A 25694-nucleotide genomic window follows, 5' to 3' on the forward strand; every position below is an offset into this window, starting at 1 on the left:
CAGATTCTTGGTAACACAGTCTTCTTGAAACATCTACAAGTGAATTTGCATAAAATGGAGAACATTCCTTTCTCAAAGTGACTGAAATGCTTGCCTCTACTGCCCAGAGGACTCCCCCCCCCCCCGCCACCCCCCCCCCCCCCGCCCCCGTACATAACCAGGAAGCCAAATCAACATTTGAGAATTTGTTGCTTGGTGGTCAACAATGAAAGCACATGAGGTGAATTTCTTATCATGGGGGGTCATCTCTGGAAATCACAAAGCGCCCACTCCTCACATTCATTTCCCCACGCTACATTCTGCTGGACAGTCACGCCAAAGATGGCCTTTCTCCTTGGGCTCCATTCCCATCTACACCCTATTCTGTCCACGCATCCTTTCTTTGGACGTTAAAGTCCAGCAAAGTAACTGTTCCAGGGGACCTGAAGACGTCCGGTGTTTTTCCCATCACATGTGGATTTAACCTTTTTGGTTTAATTTTCTGAGAGAAAACTCACTTCCAAGCCCCAGGGTGAACCTCTCTGCAGGCTCCACACACTCCCAATATGCATGGTACAAAGTAGACACTGTGCCTGACCTTGAGGATTTACCAAACTAAAATGGTAGGTTAAGCCAAGAAACCTGCCCTAAACAGATAAATTGGAAGCAGCATGGTTTGGTGGAGAGAACCATGATTTAACAGCATAGACTCTCATTCCAACCCTGTCGTGTGATTTTGGGAGAGACACTTACACTCCTGTATTGAAAATGGTAGGCCTGAGGTGGGAGGTGGTTCAGAAAACCTCTCATGACCGAAACCCACTCATTCACTGATTCATTCATTCATTCATCATATAGGAATTAGCACCTCCTGTGTATCAGAGAATGAGTCACAACCAAATGGCAAGATAAGTAATACATGATTCCTGCCTTCAGGGAACTTTCAATCTATAACTTACAGCTCTAAAATCTCGCTCTTCAAAATACAATGATAATCAGAAAACTTATTAGCACAGGGTGGTCAGCCATGTTAATAAGGCCACATGCTACTGAGAAGGTCTTCCACAGTGCAGTCAGATGGTCCTAGGTTCAAGTTCAGTTCCATGACCTTGGGCAAGTTCCCTTATCCCTTCCAGTCTCCATTTCCTTGTCCCTAGAATGGGCATAATAAGATCTGCTTTGAAGTGTTGGGAGGATTAGAGATAAAATATACAAAGTATCCCACACATAGTTAGCATTTAATAAACCATCCTCCCACTTTCACTCTTAACCCTCAACATCCATTCTCCAAGAAGCTAGATTGTTCTCTTATAAATGTAAATCATGTCATATCACCTAGTATCCTTCCATGTGCCCCCTCAAATACATAGATTCCCGACTCTGTATTGTGGCCTACGGGCCCTGCATCTGCATGATCTGGCCTCTGCCTTCTCCCTGCTCTGTCTCCTCCCTATCCCCTCACTGCTCCCTCCAAGAGACCACATACCTCCTCTCTGTTTTCTCAAATAAGGTAAGTTTGTCCCCACCTCGGGGCCTTTGCTCTCTGCATTTTCTGAAGAGTTATTAGTTTCTCAGCAATCAGGTATCAGCTCAAATGCCACATTGTCAAAGAGGCGTTTCCTGGCCATACATCTCCCAGTTCAGTCCCTCTATCACATTTTCTTGTTTACTTTTATACCACCAGCCTCTAATTTTCTTTTTTATTTCCTTGTGTATTGTCTGCCCTACCTCCCTCAAGAATGTAAATTCCCCAGAGGTAGATTCCTTGTGTCTCTTATTCACTACATCCCCAAAACTGAGGCAGTGCCTGGCATATAACAGGTGCTTGATAAACATGCTCTGAATTTATGTTGTAAAAATTACCATTATCATCTCGTGGTTGGAATTTATCTTCCACAGATAATGTCTGAATCTTGAGCCAAAAGAGGGAACTAGTTTCATGTCTGAAACACAAAGCTGAGAAGAATGTGTGGAAAACTCAGGAATCGGGAGGTAGGAGGGTATGAGCTCTGAGAGGCATTTTAATACAATATAAAGAGTTCTGGATTTGGAGTAAGAAGTCTGAATTCTAGGCCTAATTTTACCAGGAGCTACCTCTATTCCTTAACTTCTCAGGCCTTCATTTCTTCATATGTGTAAGAAAGAAAAGGTTGAACTAACTAGGCCTTTCCATGCCTTTAGGACAGGGCCACTTTGGGAAGCCCAGAAGCATATGCGTGAGATGCTAAAGGAAAGCAGCTGAGAAGGGAGTGATGGGTGAGCCCCTCTCCGTGCAGAACCACTCAGATCCTATGACTGATCCACTCCATGGCCAGACTGTCCCTCACCACACTGCTTCCCAGGCAGGGCCTGGTGGACGGCCGCTGCTCACAAGGTATTGGCTGAATGAAGGAATGTCCTCTGGAACCACAGGGAGGAGGAAGTGACAACTCAGTGACTCAGAAGAAAGGACCGCTGAGTCACCAAGCCACTTCCTGTCTTGCTCAGTGTCCTTCCATGGTGGGAAGGTGGCAAAGAGCTTAAGCTCTAGTGGGTCCAGATGCAATGATATTACAAAGGGAAGGCCTTCAGGGTCAGGGGTTGGGGGAGGAGGGGAGGAAATGAAACAGTCACTTAACTTTTGAGTTCTCTGCAGCCAACCCTAACATACAACTAAATGATCATACAGCCTGATTCCTTTTTCAGAGTAATAAAATCAGTCTCTAGAATGTCAGCTATAAAAGGGGCTCTATCAGCTATCTGGTCCTGTGTAACAAACCACCACTTGGTTGGTTAAAGCAACAACCATTGTATTTGCTCACAGTTCTGTTGGTCAGCAGTTTTGGCTGGGCTCAGCGCAGTGGTTCCTCTGCTGCTCTTGTCTGGGGTGGGTCATGTGACTATTCCTCTGGCAGCTCAGCTGGGGTTGGATGGTCCAAGATGGCCTCTTTCACATTGCCTGCTGGTTGGTGCCGGCTGCTGGCTGATCCTCTCTGTTCACGTGAGCTTTCCTCCCCAAAAAGGCTGGCCTAGGCTTGCTCACACGGCCACAGCATCATTCCAAGAGAGTGACAGCGGAAGCTGCAAGGCCTCTTAATGCTTAGACTCAAACAGAATGTCACTTGTACTGCTTTCTATTAATGCAAGTCAAAGGGCTAGCCCACTTTCAAGGGGAGAGGAAATAGATTCTACCTCTTTTTTTTTTTTTTTTTAATAAATTTATTTATTTTATTTTTTGGCCGTGTTGGGTCTTCGTTGCTGTGCGTGGGCTTTCTCTAGTTGCGGCGAGCGGGGGCTGCTCTTCGTTGCGGTGTGCAGGCTTCTCATTGCGGTGGCCTCTCTTGTTGCGGAGCACGGGCTCCAGGCACGCGGGCTTCAGCAGATGTGGTGCGCGGGCTTCAGTAGTTGTGGCGCACGGGCTTAGTTATTCCGCGGCATGTGGGATCTTCCCGGACCAGGGCTCGAACACGTGTCCCCTGCATTGGCAGGCAGATTCTTAACCACTGTGCCACCAGGGAAGCCCTAGATTCTACCTCTTGATAGGAGAAAAAGCAAAGTCATGTTGTGAAGGACGTGAACAGGCAGGGATGGGAGAAATTGTGGCCATCCTTGCAAACAATCTACTGCAAAGACCCAGAGGCTCATGTAGGCCTCTCATTATACAAATGAGAAGACTCCAACACACACAGGCTAAGTGACTTGGTCAAGTTCAGAGAGTCAGTGGCACATCCAGAATGGGAACCCAGGTCTCCTGCGGCTCAGTTCAATGTTTTCATACTTCAAAGACCTCTTCCACCTATAGTGTCTATCTTCTTTATCCAAACCTAGTGACAGAGCCAGTCTTTGGAGCTACCCCACTTCTCAGGCTTCCTCCTCTGGATTAGCTGACCGGTACAATCACAGATATAGGAACAGAGCACCAAAGGCTGGCTGCAGCTGCCTTTGTTCTGTGCGTCTCCTTAATAGGAAGGGAGACTCCACTCCATCTTCTGGCCTCCTGAGAGCTTGCCAGGCTCCCAGGCCATAGCTAGATTTGACAGCAAAATCTCATTTCACTGGGTTCTGTTACAGCCATTTAATAAGACAGTGCTTTGTAGCTGTGGTAGTTTTTAAAGCAATATGTCTCTAGTATGTCTTGCAAGGGTACTAAACCAATCTGTTAGACACAATACAATTATCAAGAATTAGTTCATCAGAATAGCTTCTGAAAGTGAAGACTAGAAGGAACAACAATAATCATCTAATATTTATTGAGCTTTAACTACATCCAGGCACTGGGCTCAGCATCTGCACGTACTAGCTCATTTAATTCTCATAACCACCACGTGACACAGGTCTTATTGCTATCCCCATTCCTAAAACTGGTCTCTTAAATGTCACCTTAGTGTCCAATTGCCAAATCCAAGGTCTTATTTGCAACCTTTAACCTTTTCAACTCTGCATAATTTGAAAATACTCGTTTATTCATTCATCCCTACATTCATTCTATTAGGCGATAAGACCTGGTCCAGATGTAGGCGATAGAGCAATAAACAGGTCAGAAACATTTCTTGCCCCGACAGACCTTCCTGTCTAGTGGGATGGACAGGCACTGAGTAAGCAGCAGCCCGCAGGATGGGTGTTACGAAGAGAGATCTGGGGAAGGACTCTGAAAGGTGAGTCTCTCTCCCCTTGGTTTCTGGGAGTTGCACCTCTCCAGATTCTAGTTCCTATTCCTCTGACCACCCCTTTGCTGATTCCCAGCGTTTGGAGCTTGTCTTCTCCCCTTCTGGCTTTCTATGCTTTCCCTGGGAGCTCTCCTAAAAGCTCGTGGCTTCAACACCTGCTGAGGATTCCCAAACTAGCTCTCCAGTCACATCAGCATTCCAGCTCCCTATGGATGTCGTAATCGACATATCCAGAATCGTGCCTCGGGCCATTCCTAACCCCTTGCTGATATTTTTAGTTATGCCTTCACCCACCCCAGCCTTTTCAGCCAGCTGCAATCCCATTCACCTTCAGGGCACAGCCCACAGCCAGCTCCTCCAGACAGTCTACCCCACCCTCTCCAGGTGGAGCCAGTCACTTCTTTCTCTGAACTCACGTATTTCCCCCTGGCTACTCCCATACTTATCACCTGAGAGAATAATTAGCTTTGTCTGTGCCTGTCTCCTCTGCTAGACTGTGTGTTCCCTGAAGGCAGGGTCCAGGACTCGTTCATCTACATGCCCTATGTTTTGCAGAGCAGTAAAAGCCCAAATACCATTTATTGAACCGTTGAACTCAATTTGGATCTAGGAAACTCTTCCAATTTCCCAGTCGAAGGCAGTGCTTTTTAATGTGACCACAACACTTCCGTTAGCGATTCTGTTACGGTTAGCTGAGCGTACCTGGCTCAATCACGAGATTGCTGGCAATCTCTTTGCACATTTTATTTGTCTTTTGTCCACCAACAGCCTCCAGTACCAGTCATATAATGAAAATGTTTGTGGTCCAGAATCATTCCATTGCCTTGGTCCATCCTTGGTCAAAGTTCATTCATTAATTCACCCATGTGTTCATGTACTTATTGAACAAGCACTAACTGAGGGCCTTATCTGAGCCAGGCATTACTCAAGGCAAACCCTGCCCTCAAGAAATTTAAATTTTAGTGGAGGACATGGACAGTAAACAAGCAAATAAATAAGTAAACAAGGAAATATCAGATTGATAAGTGCTACGAAAGGAATAAACAGGGAGATAAGATAGCAGAAGGGGTGGCATTTTGGGTAGAAGGCACAAAGAAGTCCAGAAGAGACTTGAGGAGGGGAACAGGGAGGGTAACAGTCCTGACACAGGCAGAAAAAAAAGGGGCATACTGAGAAATTGAAAGGAGCACACGTGCCTTGGGTGGAATGAACACGTGGAGCCTGATGCAGGTAAGCAGGGGCCAGGGCACCAGGAGTCCTGCAGGCACGGAAGGACTTCTGATTTTATTAAAAGCAAAATGGGGAACCATTAAGGGATTTTATGCAGAGGAGAGACACAGTATGATTTATTTTGTAAAAACAGTTCTCTAAAAAAAATGTAGGCAGGACAGAGTGAGAGCAGAAAGCCCAGTTACAAGATTGTTACAATGGTGCAGATTAAGTTTACTGCTGGTTAGAGCAGGCGCTGGCCTCACAGAGGGAGAGAAGGTGACTCCTATAGACACCAGGCTTGAGTCTGTCTGCTCTTGCTACTTCTGGGAACCATCTACCCAGCCAGGAGAGTTCTTAGCGATGCCACTGCATGCCGGGGGCCCAGAAAAAATCCACATGGGGTGGGCGAGAGGTACCCAGAGCTGGCCGGGAGCCCACGTCCTCTGGTCTCTGTCTCCTTGGCCCCGTTTTTTTCTGGCTCAGCCCCATAAGAAGGAGAGCCCTGCTTCTGTGCCAGCCCTTCAGAGGTTTGGAGAGATTGGAAGGGCACAGGAATGCCTGAAAGCCGACACTGCTGCGGGATTTGGCAGGTGTGGGCAGCAGTGGTGGTCGTCTGGGCACCTACCAGCCGCCTTAGCTGTAGATCCCTCCTCCATTTTCCTAGGCTGCTGTCCTATCTTGACTTACTCTCAGACTCTCTCTAAATGTTCACTGTTGCCCTGACTGCTAAAATACAGTTCGTTAATGTTGTTTTTTCCCCACAAAACCAAGGAGTGTTTTAAAATCAATTAAACAGAGTTGAAGTGCACCTGCCAACTGTTAAGAGCTGCTAAAAGGTGCCCAGTGCCACTGGCCTCACCCTCCCTGCTCCTCCAGGGACCAGCCTCCTTCCTCCTGGGGACCTGGTGCTCTCCCCTGCTTACCTAACTCCTCCTTTAAATCTCAGCTCTAATATCACTTCCTTCTCAAGCCGTCCCTGAGGGCTGCCCGCCAGTCTCTGTGCCCTGATTAAATGCACTTTAAGCACTAGGGACTTTTCATGGGACTCAACGGTAATTATAATTACATACTTACTCAGCAGGGTGGAAATATACACACTACAGTTCAGGTTTTCTTTTCCTTCTTTTTTTTTCTTAAAGGTCGCTTAAATTTTTAATTTTTACAACTAGTCTCCCATTCCTGCTGATGGTGGGGAGGAAAAAAAACCCTTCAACTTGCCAATGGAAGGTAATAGCCTCTTCTGGTTTAAAACCATCTGTTTCCCTCCAATAATCAGTTACTTCAAGGTTGACGCTATCAGGGATTCTCCCTTCCCTCCCAAATGCTTTGCCCGCTGGTCCTCCTTCCCAAGGTGGGGCCTGGCTGCAGGGAGGGGTGGGTCAGGGGGCCTCAGGGCACTGGGCAGGGCCCAGGTGGGCTGCCCTAGGCTGAGGAGGGTCCCTCCCCACCTGGCTGTCAGCCCCCCGGCAGCCACACCCCAGGACACACCCCGCCTTGCACACACCCAGCTCCGGGAGACCCCAGGGATCCCCTCCTGCCCACCACACACCCAGCTCAGCTCTTGCTGGCCCCCGGTCCCACCAGGACACCTTGGACACCATGTACACCCCCAGTGCCTCCACGCCTGTGATTTGGGGGGTCAGCTCCACCCTCCAGCCCTCGACTGCCAGGCCACGTCTTAGTTTGCTTGAGAGCTCACAGTCTTGGCCTCCTCTTGGGGAACTTCTATTTCCCCTGCATGCCACACACAGGCCAAGAGGAAATGGGGGGCAATCTAGGGCCCCTTGCTGCAGAAACCCCACCACCACCATTTTGACTCTGCTGTGATGAGGAGCCTGGAGAGGGCTTCCTCTAAGTTCCGAGCAGAAAGCAGAGCCCAGTCTCCTCTGATCTGACTCCCTCTCTGTGCCACCTGGACTTTTCTCATCCCTGCCTGGATGTTTGTTCAGGATGAAGGGACCCAAGTCTTTTTCTCCCTCCATCCTCCTCCTCCTGGTGGAACAGAGCTTTTCCCTTCTCTTCCAGTCTTGCCGGATCCTGCGACCCTGTGATATGGTCTCCGTAGACTCACAGTGTGAGCCCCTGAAGCCCATGATCCAGGTTTGCCTCTCCATGTGTAAAGGCAAGCTTTGGAAATTAACCTTCACCTCCTACCCCCTCACATACACACACCTGCCCCCCAACTTACACCTTTTCTTTCTCCCACAAAGCCTGCCTTTTGGGATTATTGTCTTGTGGATCTAAAAATTGAGCATGAGCCTCAAGGCTGGGCAGTGACTTCTTTCTCCTAGCTGGCATCCACCCTCTCTGAATTCATCCATTCACGGACAGGGGCTACATAGTTTTCAGGAAACAAAAAGCACCTCAGCATAATGTTTTGAAAAATAACTTCCTATTATAGTAGTTTGTGTGATTCTTTGCTGCAGGTCTACCTCTACAACTCTTTGCTCAGCCCTGTTTTCTTTGTGACTAATGCATGTCCATGTGACTAACATATTTTGTCACGTGATTTAAGTGAATGGTTTTACTTTATAATAATCATAAAATGTCAAAATTGCCAGGGACCATACAGATCATTTAGTCCAATGCCTTTATTTTAGGACAAGGAACTTAAGGCCAGGGTGATTAAATTTATTGTTCAAAGTCACACAAATAATGCCAGGTGTGGATCTTGAATCTCTAATTCTTCTATCCTCAATTTATTCCTTCCCCAATTCACCCAACTGGCTTTGCATCAGATTTCACTTGCCTCTGTCTCCTAAGCCAAATTTATATAATTTCATAGAGAACTAGTTGTCTCAATCGACTAGTTTATGGAGATAAACCCTCTTCCCCCTTCTCGTTTTCTTCATCGGGCAGACAGATACATAGATATGTCATTTTCAGAATGGAAATAGTTTAAAGTTTTATGATTACAAAAATCAAACATTCTCATTATAATACAAAACTGTAAGGAAATATTTACACTGTGTTCCTAGCATTTAGCGTAGTGCCAGTAAACACTGAATTCTTGTTGAATGAATATTAATGAAGCAAATAAAAACCACGTATAATTGTGCTACCCAGAAATAATGATTATTTATTCAGTGTATATGCTTCATTGTACATGCTTTCTATTTGTACACATATACACATCATAAAAAATAGAATTAGATATTTATTTTTCTCTTATCAGATTCTTTAAACACACCAAAACATATTTTAAAAAGTAATGGCCCATTCAAGAAGGTCACCTTGGGAGACTATGCTCTTATTTTAAAGACGTTATTGTTGCTAATACACTTATGGAATTGCCTTCCAAGATTGCTGCTAATTATTTTATTCCCAGTATGAACAAATATTCATCCTTTAATGGATTTTACTTTGGAACAGAGATATTATTTGAATAACAGTGAAAAAAGTGGGTGTTACTGTTTTGGATCAAAAACAAGACGTGAATATGAAATAATGAGATTGGCTTTTACTGTGTGACTCACAAATTGCTTTGAAGATTAGCCCCCATAGGGAATCCCAAGATATTTCTAGCGGGGGCATCATGGGAAAAGGGGCGTATCTTCCAAGGGGGTCACTCAGCAGGTTTGCATCTGAATGTAAAAATTCCGGTAGATGAGTTTTAAAAGACAACCATATTGGTTTATAGTAATATTTTGTATAATATTGGGCTTTTATAGAAAATTATTTGTAGTTGCAGGGAATTTAGCTTAATAATCAGGTTGTTTTGTTTTTAAGTAGAAATTTGAGGTCTTATATGATTTGGACTTGAGGGGATCAAGGATTTTCTTCCCAGTTGTTAAAAGCTTTCTCCAGTAGTTGCTTTAAATTTGCCCATGATTGCTTCATTTCTCTCCTCACTGTTATCTTTTAATTTTTTGGTACTTAGTAACAATTCACAAGAGACAATAAGCTCCGCACATACTTCTGCATCCTAATATATGTGTTATCAGAGCAAAAGTACATCCTATTTTTAGGAAGAGTCTAGTTGACGGGCCAGGCAGGTCACATAAATTAGTGAAGAGGGCTGAAGAGGGCTGTCTGTAAGAAAACAACAGTGTCAGCCTGATGACAAATGGCAAACGATGGTCAGCCTCTGTGTTGGAAGGCAATAGGGAGTGGTGGGGACTGGGGAAAGTCAAAGAACACATTCCCATGGAAAGGGAGCTGATTTTTGCCACAGGGGAATATAAGCTCAGGGTTATTAGAACTTCTGATTTTTAATTCTGACAAGCTGGGAATCTGGCTTTTTATCTTATCTCTCTTGATTTTTAAATGTCAGTAAATAATTCAAGCATACCAATCAAGAACTCTTACTCTGGAGCCAGACAGCTTGGGTTCAGATTCCGCCTCTGCCATTTATTAATTAACTGTGCCACTTTAGGCAAGTTACTCAGCCTCTCTGTGCCTTGGTTTTCTCATCTGTAAAATGGGGCTGGTCGTAATAGTTTTGATGTGACGATTAAGTGAGTTAATACATGGAAAGTGTATACTTGCCTGGTGTGTAGTTAGTGCTACAGAAATGTTACCTTTTGCTATTTAAAATGAGAAATCACTGTATGGGCTTAATAAAACACATCTGCAGGCACCCACAGACTTCCAGTTTGGGTGCTCTGGTCTAGAATCAGGAAAGAAAGCTTCTGTAACCTAAGACAGTTTGCATAAAATTATACTCACCATCTCAGCATACTCCAAAGCACACTAAGTCTTTGAAATAGACTGTGAAGGTCAACTGACCCTTAGTAACTCTCCAATTTGCTGGTGAACACAGCTGTCTCAGTAGTCACTCAGCTGGCCCACAGGAGTGGGAGACCTTTCCATTTTACCTGGGCAGGCTCTATAGGTACGGCTGTTTAAGTTGTTAACATATTAAAACACTTCCATACTGGTCCATAAATGCTGTCCTAGCCAACTGCATCTATGACTTGGCTACCCTGGTGACCTCAGCCTCTCCCCCAGTGGCCTCTGTCCCTCGGTCCCTGCTTCCGCTCCGTGGACCGGCGTCTGTCCTGATTGGTTAGCGTCCACACCATACCAGTTGTGAAATATTTTGTTTACCACCTCTGTGCTTAGGTGCAGCAAAGCCAAATAAGTTGCAGATTCAACTTTCATTCATTCAACTTTCATTTAATGAAAAGTTTTGTTCTGCTAAAACTTGTTATTTAACCTCTCTGAGCCTTAGTTTCCTTGTCTGTAAAATGGGGATAATATTAGTAACTGCTTCTTGAGTTGTGATACATGAGAGAATCCATGTAAAATGCTTAGCACGGGGCCTGAAACATGGCAACCCCCCCACACACCATAAATGCTACTAGGCTATTAATTTAGGTACTCTAACAGAAGGCCATGCCTTGAATCCCTTTGACCCTTGGGAAGACTTCATCTGGCTTACTATTCAAGGCCTATGGATTTATAACTCTATATGTTAAATCACTAACCATTAGAGAAATGCAAATCAAAACTGCCATGAGGTATCACCTCACACTGGTCAGAATGGCCATCATCAAAAAGTCTACAAACAACAAATGCTGGAGAGGGTGTGGAGAAAAGGGAACCCTCTTGCACTGTTGGTGGGAATGTAAATTGATACAGCCACTATGGAGAATAGTACGGAGGTTCCTTAAAAAACTAAAAATAGAACTACCATACGACCCAGCAATCCCACTACTGGGCATATACCCTGAGAAAACCATAATTCAAAAAGAGTCATGTACCACAATGTTCATTGCAGCTCTATTTACAATAGCCAGGACATGGAAGCAACCTAAGTGTCCATCGACAGATGAATGGATAAAGAAGATGTGGCACATATATACAATGGAATATTCCTCAGCCATAAAAAGAAACGAAATTGAGTTATTTGTAGTGAGGTGGATGGACCTATAAACTGTCATACCGAGTGAAGTAAGTCAGAAAGAGAAAAACAAATACTGTATGCTAACACATATGGAATCTAAAAAACAAAAAACAAAACAAAAGAACAGGTTCTGAAGAACCTAGATGCAGGACAGGAATAAAGACGCAGACGTAGAGAATGGACTTGAGGACACGGGGAGGGGGAAGGGTAAGCTGGGACGAAGTGAGAGAGTGGCATGGACATATATACACTACCAAACATGAAATAGATAGCTAGTGGGAAGCAGCCGCATAGCACAGGGAGATCAGCTCTGTGCTTTGTGACCACCTAGAGGGGTGGGATAGGGAGGGTAGGATAGGGAGAGTTGGAGGGACATGCAAGAGGGAAGGGATATGGGGATATATGTATACGTATAGCTGATTCACTTTGTTGTACAGCAGAAATGAACACAACATTGTAAAGCAATTATACTCCGATAAAGATGTTAAAAAAAAAACTCTGTACGTTAAAAAAATCTTAACACAATTAAATATAAATAATATCAATAAAATTCTATTTTATTTATTATTATAGATTACAGAAGCATATAAACACATTATAAATCATTTGGCCAATAAAGAGGATGGAAAAAAATCTAATATCTCACCAATCTAGAATATCAGCTTCTAAACAGCATATTTAAACATGATTAAGAAGAACTTTTCAAGTGATTCAAGTACAACTTGACACCTTTCTGACATTTGGCTGGACTGTTAGCCCCCTGAGGGCAGGGTCATGTCCATCTTGGTCACTGCTGTGTCCTCAGCACCTGTAGAGTGCCTGGCCATGATCAGCACTTAATAAATATTTATTGAATGATGCTTGAACGCTAAGTGAATGAATGAATGAAGACTGGGGAAAAAGCAGAACAAGAGAGCCCAGGGGAGACCCAGGCTGGGCACCTGCTCATCTTGGAGTATGGTAGACCTGACTCCACAGGTAGCTGCACCCCTGCTGGGCCCGGTGGGGAACAGAGCACGGGGCTGTCTCTCTCCTGGCTCATTGTCCTTAGCATAACTCTTGCTGCTTCCAGCCCCATTTCATATCCTGTCTCTGATTAGAAGGGCCCTTCCTCCCTCCCACTGCTTCCCTTCAGTGGGAATTAATGCCCTCCTGGGACCTATATGGGACTTTAGGCTCAGGTCAGTTGAGACTCAAAGACCCTTACACCATGTCTCTCTCTGAGTAGCTGCTAATTTAGAGCAGCAGGCCCTAGACTGTTGGTTTCTAGAGATAAGAGACTGCTTTGTACATCATCACATTCAGGGCTGTTATTTAGCGTTCATGCACCGGCACAGCTGTAGTGGTTACTAAAATATTGAAATGCACTAAGCAACTAAAGGGTTAACACCTGGCACAGGGGTGGGGGATCTCCAGCAGAATGTCCAGCAAGGTCTCCAAGAGCCAATGTCTTGCTGTGAAATGTATTGAAAACCACCCCTGATTGTCCTTAAAATGTAACCCAGTGCCTGGCACCTTATTCTATAAATGAAAAAATACGTACATGAATGAGTGAATGAATGCATGGAGGGATGTAGGTAATGGTTGTTCCAGAAATTTGTGTTGCATGAAGGAGTTCTCCATCAACTGTTTTCTGAAAATGCAGGTACTCCTTCCACGCCGCAGAGCATTCTGAGCACATCTTAACCAGCATTTTAAACTGCTTTCAGAAGTCAAGGTCACCCTCATACTTGTACCTGGGCTTTTACATAACACACGTCAATCACCTGTCTGGGGCAACTGTCAGAAAAGCTTTCTGTTTTGAGTAACACATTCCGAGCGCAAGCCATATTTTGCTTTACATACTTAAGTGAAGAATTGGTCCCTGGCAGAACATAATGCAAATCATTTGTTCTGGAAAAAGCAATTCAGAAAAAGATATCACCTAAAAAGCTAGAGCAACCCACTCAGAACTCTCTCCTCTGATGGGCTGTGAAAGATACTTGTGCTTAAGAGCTATTGGGGGGTGGGGGAGATCAGAGGTGCTTTAATTTCCCATAATGGCATCTTCTAGAAAGTCTTTCTATTCACTGTAACCATTTGCTTCTGCAATGTGTGATTGGTCCCATCTGAGAAGTAACAAATGCTCCTTTTAGTGTCTGGCAGCCCCCATTAGAGACAGTTTGTAAGTGACTTCTACAATTCCTAGCCAAGTTGAAGACATTTCAATCAGTGGGAAAAGTAGAGAGAAACTCCTTACACATCAGACGTTGCCCTTGGGAAGACCCTTTCCCTCAAGCCCCCAAGCAGGGAATGGGTAACAGTTTTCCATCGTTCTTTGTCACCCATCTCTGTAGCTTGAGGCAAAGGGGAGTCATTTTGGTTTCACACACAGGTACTAGGAATAGGGGGAGTGGACCCCCCCCCAAAGCTGCTCTCTCTTTTTATCTTGGCCCTTTTCTTTCACACTTAACCATGGTATCACTGCTCCCTGTTCGAGCTGTGGTTTTCATAACTCAAGCCTAAAGCCAGGAGCCATGTGGCCTCAGGAGGGGTCCAGAGATTCTTGTGGTAGCTTCTTCTGAGCCCTGGTAGGTAGAGGACAGCAGGGGGGTGGGGAGAGAAAATTCCAGCCCTCACTACCATGGCGATAGAGCTCTTCTCACATCAGTTAGCAGTGTGTCTCTTGTGGCACGTCTCTGGCCAAAACTGGGGAGCCAAGCCCAAGCCCTTGCCTTGTTGTGGGAAGCAGCGATTTGGCCACTTTCACCTTTCGTTCAAAGCTTCCTAAAAGGGAGCCACCCCATCCCACACGGGACTTCAGGGAAGCCGTGCCCTCCCCAGAAATGACAAATGGAAAAGACAGAACAGACTCCAGCCAGGCCAGGATACAGTCTCTGGAAAGAGGTTGTTTTTGTCTCCAGTGCCACAGAAAACACATCCTCTTAACTTATTAAGTAGGGAAACAGCACAATCACACACGCTGGAGGTTACCAAGGTGAACAGAATCCGAGATTAAAATCTGCCAGCCCAGTGGCGCGTGGAAGCATGGAAGGCCCAGAGAGGAAATCTAGTTCACGATTGGTAAATTTTTTTGGATGCTGTTTATGTTTGAATTTTTCTCTGTTTTCCTGTAGAAACTTCCGTACCCTCTTCCTGTGTCCCTGCAAAAGGCCTGGACAATGCAGTCCCAGCACTGCTGTAGGACATGGGCGGGGTCCCACCTTCCTCCTTCCTGCAGGGATATCCTTTCCTATAGAAGAGGTAAGAATGTAAGGTTCATGTGAAAATGTGATTATATTCCTTATCTCAGTCATTTCGTGATTTGCTGTTCGGTGACAATAAGTCAGCCTGGCCACATTCACAATAGAAGTGGCCCCAGTTCCTAGTTTTGGCTCCTGCTGTTTTCTCAGCTGAAGAGGGCAAACGGCTGTTAAAAACGCGGCTTGTTTTCCAGGATCTTATCAAGAGTTCATGTCTAAGGCCAGAAAGAGAAGGGAGGGCTCCATTTTTTTTTCCCTCTCCTCATTGTTTCCAACTGAATTGGCAGGAAATGGGAGTCCTCTACCTGTCCCTCTTGGGAGCAAAACTGATTCGATTCCATGTTTCAGATGTATCCGCTACCACCAGAAGTTGGGGACATTTCCGCTTACCCCAAAACAAATGTGTCCTGCATTTACACAAATGACATCTTTCAAAATTGGAAATGAATCAAACCTCAGTGGAGAGCTTTGGGCTTGGTGATTGCCATAGATTGCCTCCCAACATCTCAGATTTGTTTTATTTTCTCATTGACCCCTTGATAAAGTGCCTTTTGGGGCTGTAGACCTTGACTGACTCTAACAAGTGTGCAAGTGTGTGTGTGTGTGTGTGTGCGCGCGCATGTGTACTGTGGATGGCATAGACACTCAGAGAATTGAAATCCTTCATACCGGGTTTTGCATCGGTTAAGACGGTTCACGTTAATAGCTGCCTGAGTGCATACATGACAGACGGGGCAACGTAGAATCCAGACAGAAGAGAAGTCAGTTTCTCAAGAATCATGGTGTGTTTGTAGTTGACCCAGTATTTTCCATTTAACCCAGTTCAGCCAATTCAGTCAATCTGGATAAGATTCAAGGTTCATCTAGATGCTGCATTTCATATAAAATCAACCTCAGATGATTATATTTTAAGGGAATTGGTTGTTTTACTGCCTATAGATAAACTTTAAACATAGGAATTATATAAACCACAGTATTCCATAAACAGAAGAATCTTTCAATGTCAACCTTTCACCTTGGAGCTTCGACACAGAACCTGGACCGCTCCTAGATGGAGTCATGAAACAATCCACTTTTAACTACCCTCAGGAGCATAGGAACCGGAGAAAGCAATTTGAACCCCCTCTAGTGGGGTCTTGGTTTTCCCAGGCCTCATCGTCCTCAGTCCAGGGCCCTGCTTCTGATCAAAGAGACTCTCCCCCACCCAGTCTTGTTCTGGAACTTCCAGCTCCTTTTGCTATGTGAGGATATTTGCAGGTAGGGAGAAACTTTCCTGACTCTCTTCCTGTGGGTCCCAGGTGGCCCATAGGGCAGTGCTCAGCCCGGGGTACCCAACTGACGTTTCAGATACAGAAGTCCAATTGATCTGCCAAGAGCTACCCCAGAGAGTTTTTCCATCCAAGTGAGGCAAGCAACTTTAGATCAGCCTCCAAGGGATTAGATTTGTGGGAGAAAAATACTTAACATCCTTGTATTGTATTAACCGATGCTTCCCCCCAATTCCCACATTTCCTTTCTCTCCTTGGTGCTTCCCTCATGTCCCTACTCCCTTTGAAGCAGTTGGGCTCTTCTGTGCTGACCGCCTCAGAGAAAGGATGTTACAGTGGAAAACAGAGCCGGGAAAAGATTCTTCCTGACTTTGGAGTTTCAAAAGCCTAGGTAGGCCATTAGGGAAATGAAAAAGACCCACAGAGAGGACAAAACATTTGGCAGAAATATCATGAGTGAGAACAAAATTCCTCACCAGCCCTACAAAATGAGCTCCAAGAATTGGGGAGAACCAGAGGGGAGAGAAAAACTGCTGGGGTCTGGGAAAAAGAGCGCCCAATCTGAAGGGACTCCAGGGGCATGAGCAGAAACAGCTTCCACAGACCACCCATTATCCACTCACATGACCCGTGCATCACCCATGCCCAGGGGCTACACTAGTTACTTTGTCCTTTGGCGTTCAGTGAAGACTTCTCGCTGACTCTTTAGCAGGAATAATAACTGACTGTGCCCCCAAGCTTGGCTGTGTTGTTGTAGTTGGACTTAGGCCATGTGATCAACCCAACATACAATATCTCAGGGCACTTTTAAGCGCCCAAGGAGGAGGGGGTCCTGGGGCACCTGGCAAGGTAGTGCTATGGAAGGAAAAGTCCCTTGTGTCTACAGTTGAAGGCTGAATGAAACCAGCTCAAGATTTTCCCTGAACAAAAATGGTGGTTAAGCTCCCCAAGTCCTCTCGGTTATATGACATTCTAGTTCTTTGAAAGGGAACCACACTGCTCTTCTATGTTGAAGAACTTTGGACTGTTTCCCACAGAGCTGGTCCAGTGATCTATTTGGGTGATTCTACCCTGTCTTGCATTCCAAGCCTCTGAACTAACCTCGAACTTGACCTCGATCTTGGATAACTGCCGGGTTTTCCAGGTTCTCATGCCCCTCACCCTAGAACCCTGCCCTCCCTGGTTCCCAGGCCAGGGTTTGTGCCACTTTCATCTCTTCCACTTCACTGGGGTGTCAGTCCCAATGCCCCAGCCACCCTCCTTCTCATGGGCACATCGATTGCACACCTAGAGGTTCCCTAACTTCTGTGACCCTCAGCTCCACCACACCTCATCTTCCCTAAGATGGAGTGAGTTACAGACAAAACGGAGTCCTCAGGGCCACACCATAAGTACCAGAAAGTGGAGGTTGTACCTGGAATGAGTCAAGGTTATACTAACAGAACCAGGTTGGGCCAGTGGCTGGCCTGGATCCGTTCTTATCAACATGGAGTTTCTCTCATGTGACTGGTGTGGTCAGACCATCCTAAGACCAAGCATACTCTCCTCTTCACTAGGGGGAGGGTAGTAGGGTGGCTTCAGACCCTAAGGAAAGGCTTCTCCTGTAATCTAGAGGTAAGGTCCAGAGGGCCACAGGATGGGCCTGCGGGAAAGTGTCAATAGCTGAGGTTTTAAACTAGAGAAGAAAGGGTACAGCCAAACCAGATAATTCTTCAATGTGAAAGTTCTCTGATCATGTCTACACTGAAAAGATGAACATGGAAAACATAAAGTAGAAGGAACACTTCCGGCTTATGTCACATACTTAGCACATTGTTCATCTTTGCACGTTCCCCTGCCCATCCCTGCTCCATAGAGATGAAGGCTTAATTTATGTTGATAAAGTGTTCTACAGGTCTCAGATGAACACTCTTATAAAACTTCAAGAATGAGCACCATTACTGACCCTAATTAGCCTGAAGTCAAGTGAGTATTAACTAGTTTTAAAGGTATAGGAATGTTGGTGTGTGTTTCAAAGGCTACAACTACCTGAGGGGAAGACATTAACCATGAAAGGAGATTTTTCATGGTGAAATTATAAAAGTATTCAGAGTTAAAAAAAAAAAAAAAAGGAGCAAACATCAAGGGATTATGAGCGACCATGAAAGCAGACTAGTTAGCAAAAACAAAGCAGTTCCTCCACCAAGGTGACAGTATGACTGATTTTTATGTAAGATTTTTCAGATCAAGTCTACTAAAAGATCTGTCGGCTCTGTGAACTTTCACTGTGGTGCCCTTCTCTGCATTGACTGCTGGCTGAAATTAATGGGGGTGTGGGTTGTGGGTGAAAAGCTCTTATTAAAATGCAGAACTTTTTGTGGTAAATTATGGTAGCTAGGAGTTTGTGGGGGGGGAGGGGAATGTTCTAGAACATTTCTTCTAGCAATTGCCCTAGCAATCATACCCATCTTTGGAGGCTCACTGCTTGTCTTCTAACCTTTAGTGACCTTGGGGCAAGTTATTTAACCTTTTTGTGCCTCAGTTTCCTCATCTGTAGGAAGGGAATAGTGAAAATGCCTACCTTATAAGGTTGGTATGAGGAAAAATGAGGTAATACATGGAAAGCACTGGTACATGGAAAATAGTACTAAGGAGTTGACTATAATTATTATGATTATCCTTGTTATAATTGTATTCTGCCCTTGGACAGGGAATCTGTTGGAGACTGAACAGGCTCTAAATAGGGCCCAAAGGAGGTCTAGGACTCAGGGAAGAGACAATGGAGAAGGAAAGATGCCAGGTGGAAGGAGAGTGGATCTGCTGTGAAGATTTTCTTGGACAGGTTTTCACCTATTCCAAAAGATTTTTCACACTATTCCACCTCATTTGAAGCCATTATCAAAATAGTATTTGGCCTATAGAACCAAACTGTTTGCAGCCATATTCAAGCCCTGTTTGTAGCCCAATATTTGGAAGCAACATGGGACACAACAGCATTATTTGGCCCTTCTCTCTCAGTTGTCATGGGATTTTCTGAAAAGGGTATTTTAGATAATGGAAAGGAGATGGATAGTAATAACATTTGTCAATTATTTCTAGCCCTCCTCCTGCTGGGCACATGATGGGATTACACTTCTGGTCCCCTTTGGGGCACTGGACGGGGTCAAGTGGCTAGTTCTGGCCCACGAGTCGTGAAAAGCAGTGAGGTGTGTCTCTTCCAGGCTGAAGCATTTAATAGCCAATGCAAGACCTACCAATCCTCTCCTTCCCTCTTGCTTGGAAGCCAGCAACTTTTGGAGGTGGTGACTGTTCATCAGCCTGCACTCCTCAATGACTCATCAGTGATGAGCGGAACCACCTCATTCCCACCCCCTTCCAACCGATCCCCAGTGAACATGAGAGAGAAATAGACTGTTATTGTTTAAAGCAGCTATTTAGGGGAGTATTTGTTACTGCAGCATAACCCCGTCTCTCGTGACTGATACAGATGTCTTTAGTGTAAAAAGCTACTTGTACACTGAAACAGTGAACTACAATAGTGAAAGTCCATCCGGACTACTGCCCCCAGGTAAATCTTTGTAAAATAAATCTTGTTTTATGAGATTCATCTTACAGCCTGGTATGAGATTCCAGGTCCTTGGCTTTGCTCCTCAGTCTCAAATTTGACTTTCTGTACTTCAGTAAAGAAACATTCTCAATTTAGACTGCACTCTTTTTTTAAAAAATTAATTAATTCATTCATTTATTTTTGGCTGTGTTGGGTCTTTCTTGCTGTGTGCGGGCCTTCTCTAGTTGTGGCAAGCGGGGGCTACTCTTCGTTGCGGTGCACGGGCTTCTCAGCACGGTGGCTTCTGTTGTTGCGGAGCATGGGCTCTAGGCACATGGGCTTCAGTAGTTGTGGCACGTGGGCTCAGTAGTTGTGGCTTGCAGGCTCTAGAGCGCAGGCTCAGTAGTTGTGGCACATGGGCTTAGCTGTTCCGTGGCATGTGGGATCTTCCCGGACCAGGGCTTGAACCCATGTCCCCTGCATTGGCAGGCGGATTATTAACCACTGCGCCACCAGGGAAGTCCTAGACTGCACTCTTTGTCATGGAACCTCAACAAGCCTTATTTATTCTCACCTCCCAGAGTATTCAAACTGTTTCCCTAACAAGAGCAGCTCTCACTACTGTTCTCTGCCTATTTAAATCCTATCCTTAGAGTGTAATTGTTACTATCTTTCCAGAGGGCAACTGGAAAATGACTACAAAACTTTAGAACATGATTATTGTGATATTATTAAACATAGATCCACAAATAAAATACAAGAGGGCCATGCAAGGACCAAAGATGACAACCCAAGATGGACCAAGGATTATGATGTACAACTGAGGTCCTTGCACATCAGTGTGGATAGTCTTTATTGGCCACAGTGTCACATCCAGGACCTTATCCTGCAGCTGCACTATCACAAGTGTGAAAAACTGCATCTCTGAGACATTCACTACACGGTGTTCATCATGGTGAGAAACTGGGAAAGCCTCAGTGGCCATCAATATGGCACTGACTGAGTTAATTACCATAGATCCATAAACTGATATGCTGAGCAAGTGTTAAAAGGGATAAAGTGGAGTAATATGTATTGACATAAACAGATAAGCATGACATATGGTTGTGTAAAAAAACTTGAAGAACAGTATATGTGGTATGATTTCGTTTATATTGCTGAATATATTTTACGTTCATAAAAGCTTTGGAAGGGTACTTACTAAACCAATAGCAGTGGCTACACCTATGGAGTAAGATTACTGGAGTGGAGTGGGGAACTCTTCCACTTTTTACTGTATTCCTGGACCTCTTACTTTTATGACAATAGTAATAACGGCTGTTGTTCACTGAGCACTTACTATGTGCCAGGATGCCACTAAGTTCATATGATAATCATCACAATGTGATGCCATGAAGAAAGTATTTTTATTCTCCTTATTCAATGGATGAGAAAACTGAAGGACAGAGAAGTGAAGCAATTCACTCAGAGTTAGTAAATGTCAGAGTCAGGATTTGAACCCAGGTAGTTTAGCTCCATGTTGTGTGCTCTTAATCACTGAACTACAATACAAACAAATAATTTTAAAAAGCCTGTTCTCCCTTCAAGACACAGTTCAACTCTCACTTCAGTGATGCAACCTCTGACCACATCAGCCATTCATTCATTCAACAAACATTTACTAAATACTTATTATGGTCAAAGGGTCCGTTTAGAATATTGAAAAGTATATAAGTCAAATAAACCACAATTCCTGCTATTTAAGAGCTTACTGTCTAGCAGGGGAAGATAAAGTGACCTCAGAAACTAGAACAGGAAATGCTAAGAGACAGAGACAAGATTCTCTAAGAGCTCAGAGAAAAAGAGAAGACACTTCCAACTCTGGAAGCAGAGGCAAGCCTTGAAGGCAAGAAGGGCATCAAGAAAAGCAAATCATTCTCTTTGGCTGGAGTGAGGGGGGGTAATAGACAATGCTGCAGAGATGGGGAGGGGAAGGACTTGACAGCCTGCTAAGGGTCATGGCCTTGGTTTGGGAGGAAATAAGACCCCATGAGAAAATTTGGAGTAGTTCAGTGATAGAATCAGAGAGCAACTGAATGATAATAGCAAATATTTAAAAAGTGTCAGACAGGATGCTAAATACTTTCACAGAGAGTAACTCATTAAATCCTCAGAACAACCCTAAGAGGAAATTACTAATACTTTCCCATTTTTACAGGGAGCTGAAATGACTGGCTAGTTGGGTAGCACAGCTGGGATTTGAACCCAAGGAGTTCGGGTCCAACGTTTGCACCTTTAACCACTTTATTTTACTACCTTTTGCTGGAGAAATCTCTCTGGTACCACTACTTGGGGTAGCTTGGGGGAGGAGAGAGCCTTAAGGCACAGGAAAGCTGGTTAGGAGGCTATTACAATCCTCCAGGCCACCACCCCAAACTCGCATAACATTTTGTCCAAAGTATTTATTTAGTCCTTTATTCTATTGTCGGCTTTTCTTATGTGTATTAGTGTTCTCAAGTGGATAAGAAACAATCCATTGCAGCACTATTTACAATAGCCAGGACATGGAAGCAACCCACATGTCTGTCGACAGATGAATGGGTAAAGAAGATAGGTACATATATACAATGGAATATTACTCAGCCATAAAAAGGAACGAAATTGGGTCATTTGTAGAGATGTGGATGGACCTAGAGAGTGTCATACAGAGTGAAGTAAGTCAGAAAGAGAAAAACAAATATCATATATTAACGCATATATGTGGAATCTAGAAAAATGGTGCAGATGAACCTATTTGAAGGGCAGGAATAGAGACACAGACGCAGGGAATGGATGTGTGGACATGGGGGTAGGAAGGGGGGTGGAATGAATTTGGAGGTTAGGATTGACATATATACACTACCATGTGTAAAACAGATAGCTAGTGGGAACCTGCTGTATAGCGCAGGGAGCTCAGCTCAGTGCTCTGAGGTGACCTAGATGGGGGAGATCGGGATGGGGGGGTGGGAGGGAGGTCCAAGAGGGAGGGGATATAGGTATACGTATAGCTGATTCACTTCGTTGTACAGCAGAAACTAACACAACATTGTAAAGCAATTATACCCCCCCCCAAAAAAAAGGAACGATCAAAAGCATATCGTTTCTATAACCCATGAAACGTTTAAACATACATGCACACATATGTCACGTAAAAGGGCTTGAATTTATAATTTCTAATATTCTGTCATTCTCTGATTCCATAGGGAGCGGATCTTGATAACAGAGTAACAAACTCCAATGCATGGCACTTTGCAGTTTTACACTTTCCTCCAGAGCACCATTCTAATTCTGATCTTTAGAATGAACTTCTGAGGCGGAAGAGCAAGCATTTCTTTTCACAGAAGAGAAAATCGATTAGGTGAGGTTAAGTGAACTGCCCAAAGTTGCAGAGCTTCCAAGCAATAGAATCTGGACTCAAACCCAGGTATTTGATTCCAAGTCCAGTGCTCTTTCGAAAGCTGAAGAAAATACCATGATTCCCTATGACAGAGCTCTCCTAAAAACACAACCTAATCTTCATATTAAAGCTTGCTTCTGAGAAACTCAGTGTTTCAGAAATTGCTTTCATCTTTTCAGCATCTAAAGGGGTGGGCAGGTAGAACTAAACCTGCTTTCAAAGTGGACAAACCTCAGCACAACTTCTGGGCCTATCAGAGCTGGAGTGACCAGGAGCTGGACTGCAGACCCCAGTGGGGTGCTGTCACCACCCACCACATTACTTAGGTTACAGCTTCCCACACCCTCAATTTTAAGGTCACATTAATTTTGCTGCCCTGGCATTCATCCATATACACTTTGATGTGGATAGACCTGGATATGAAGTCACCCTCTTTGACTCACTTCTACTTCAAAGAAACGAATTATAAATGAGCCCACCCCAGGTATGTCAAAACACTGGAAGTCATGGGCCATTCCCTGCTAATTTTTGCAAGACACCCTCCTGGACATGATTACATGAAATACGGTTTGTGGAAGTGTCTAGCACAGCGCCAGGCATGTCCTAGTCTTTGGATAGCCGATCATTTCTGAGCACCGCTTGGGCCAGGCTCTGTTCTAGGAGCTGGGAATAGAGGAGCAAACAAAACAGGTGAGGCTCCTGTCCTCAAGGAGCCCAGCTGGGGAAGACAGAGAATGAAGGAGGAAATAAACAAGAAGGTGTATCAGGTTCCAGAAGGAGCTATGAAGAAAATGAAACAGGTGACATGGTGGAAAGTGACTGTGAAATGACTTTAGATATAGTAGCCAGGGGACGTCTTGTGACAAGAAGCCTTTCATTTAAGGGCCAGTCATCCAAATGGCTGCAGGAATGTCATTTGGGCAGCAGCACTCATGAGCTTAGCCTGTGAGGGATGAAAGAAGGTGACGTGGCTGGAATGTGAACAAGGGAAAGAGGCTAAGACAGCATTCTAGAAAGGAGGTGGCAGCCAGATCATGGAAGGTCTTCGTAGGCTGGAGAGAGGCGTGTGAGTTTGGAAGTGAATGGGGAGGTTAAGTCAGAATGACTTGACCTGACCTATGTTGGGAAAAGCTGACTCTAGCTGTTGGGTGGAGAGTAGAGTGCCGGGAAACATGTCTTAGAAAACCTAGGCTGCTACAACAAAATGCCATAGATTGGGTGGCTTAAACAACAGATATTTGTTTCCCAGAGTTCTGGACACCGGGAAGTCCAAGATCAAGGCGACAGCAGATTCGGTTCTTTGTGAGGACCGACTTCCTGGCTTATAGGTGGCCATCTTATTGCTGTGTCCTCACATGACAAAGAAAATAAGCTCTGGTCTCTCTTCCTCTTCTTATAAGGGCATTAGTCCCATCATGGGGACTCTACTCTCATGACCTCACCTAAATCTAATTACCTCCCCAAGGCCCCACCTAATACTATCACATTGTGGGTTAGAGCTTCAACATGTGGCTTTTGGGGAGACACAAACATTCAGTTCATAACAGGGCAGGTGGAAACAGTGAGAAGAGGCAGCTGCAGAGGTCCAGGTGAGAGATGGTGGGGCCTGGACCAGGGTGGATGTAACTGGGTGGAGAGATGCAGACAGATGCCAGTTGTCCTTTGGCGTTGAAGCCCACAGGACAGACCCTGAATGTATGTTTCCACACGTGTTCACCTTTCTTCCTTTCCTCCCTTGCTATCTCCTTCATTTCATTTGTTGAGCTTTGGCAAAGGGTATTTCCACAGTAATTTACAACTTTTTCTTTAAATGCACAGATGATAATTACATCCAAAGCCAACTCAAATGGATTCAACAAAACTTTGCTGAGAAGAGAATATGTAGTGTGGGAAACACACAACCTTCTCACATCAGATGTTCTTTCCACTCATTTCAGTTCGTTTCAACAATGGGTTGTGATTGGCGGTTATGAGCCAGGCACTAGGATGGGTTCTGGCAGTTCAGATGAAAAAGACACAGACCTAGCCTTCAACGATCTCACAGCCCAAGAATGGAGACAGATGGGCAAGGAAACAAGGTACTATATAGGGAGACAAGTGAAACACAGATATATGTAAGATATAGGACAGAACCAATGCAGGGAGAGAAAGGAACACTCAGAGAGAGGGGAAGAGGAGAAAGCTTCCCAGAGCAGGTGCCTGCTGGCCCAAGTATCAGGGAAGGACAGTTTCCTGGTGGACAAGGTGTGGGTGCAGGGCAGGGGGAACGGTACAGGCAAATACACGGAGGAGCAAAACAGCAGGGTTTATCTGAGGAAGCTTAGGCTGCTCAGAATTGGTAGAGCCAGTATAACAACAGAGGGAGATGAGGCTATCAACGTAAGCAGGACCCGGATTATAGAGGGCCTCATTTACTATAACTAACAAGCTTGTACTATATTCTGTAAGTGATGGGGAGTCAGAGGAGTGTTTCACACGGGATGACCCCTTCAGATTTCATTCAATTCTACGCATTCGCCAAGTGCATACCTTTAAAATGCGCACAGACACATGCACAT

The sequence above is a fragment of the Balaenoptera physalus genome, assembly GCF_965194825.1.
Source record: "Balaenoptera physalus genome assembly, chromosome: 13".
NCBI classification, from domain to species: domain Eukaryota; kingdom Metazoa; phylum Chordata; class Mammalia; order Artiodactyla; family Balaenopteridae; genus Balaenoptera; species Balaenoptera physalus.